The sequence below is a fragment of the Jaculus jaculus genome, chromosome 9 (assembly GCF_020740685.1).
Source record: "Jaculus jaculus isolate mJacJac1 chromosome 9, mJacJac1.mat.Y.cur, whole genome shotgun sequence".
NCBI lineage: Eukaryota > Metazoa > Chordata > Mammalia > Rodentia > Dipodidae > Jaculus > Jaculus jaculus.
The window spans coordinates 68,825,337-68,826,485 of NC_059110.1; the positions used below are offsets into that span (position 1 = coordinate 68,825,337).

The 1,149-nt window shown below is 52.5% G+C and overlaps 1 pseudogene; it reads left to right on the forward strand.

The window, feature by feature from the left end:
- The first annotated feature begins 211 nt into the window (after positions 1-211).
- On the forward strand, positions 212-847 carry LOC101597823 (annotated as a pseudogene).
- Positions 848-1,149: the final 302 nt, after the last annotated feature.

The window sequence follows — 1,149 nt, forward strand, 5'->3', positions numbered from 1 at the left end:
TGGATGGCGGGGGGGGGGGGGTATCAATCAAGAGAATGGGCTGGGTAGGCATACCTGAAGAGCAGTGTGTAGTGCTGCTTGTCATGGGAGGTCATGGGGAGCAGAGCCAGGCTGTAGGGATCACAACGCTTATTGTTGGGTCCCCCCTGCCCCAGTAGGCTACCTGAAGAGTTCAAGAAGGGGGTCGAGGGACCCCCCCCCAGCCAAAGTCATGAGCTCCAGTGTGAACCTTTGGCATCACATCATCTGCCTGGTGTGCAAGGTGGTGTCCATGCTGACCACCCACCCACCAGATGGCATTAAGATCTTCCCCAAAGAGGAGGACCTCATCAACCTACAGGTCACTATGGCAGGCCCTGAAGGGACCCCCTATGCTGGAGGTCTGCTCAGCATAAAATATTTATTAGGCAAGGACTTCCCTGCCTCACCACCCACGGGCTACTTCCTTACTGAGATCTTCCACCTGAATGTAAACACCCAGTCAGATCTGTGTCAGCATGCTCAAGAAGGACTGGTCAGCTGGGCTGGGCATCGACAAGTGCTGCTATCAAGTGCCTTCAGATCCTCACTAAGCCAGAGTCAGCACTCAAGGAAGAAGCAGGCTGTTGGTTCTTGGAGAACTGCCAGGAGTATGCTGCCCTGGCCCCAATTGCTCACAGAGATCCATGGAGCTATGGGCCCCAACATCTGGAGAGTTGAAGCTGGTCGGGCCCTGGCCAACCCCATGGCCACTGGAGGCCTTGCAAGAGCTGAGGGTCCCATGGACAAGAAGCATTCAGGCAAGCATGATAAGAAGCTAGCAGCCAAGAAAAAGACAGGTAAGAAGAGGGCTCTGAGGCTGCCATAGTTGGCTCTTCTTCCTCCCTCCTTTCCTTTCTCTCTCTTTCTCTCACTCCGTCTCTAAGTTATTTAAATTATGGCTGGGGTAGGTGGGGGAGGATGCTGGGACCTGTATTTGATTTTTTAAAAATATTTTTTATTTATTTATTTGAGAGAGAGAGAGAGAAAGAGAGAGAGAGAGAGAGAGAGAGAGAGAGAGGGAGAATGGGTGTGCCAGGGCCTTCAGCCACTGCAAATGAACTCCAGACGCATGTGCCCCCCTTGTACATTTGGCTTATGTGGGTCTTGGAGAATCAGGATCCTTTGGCT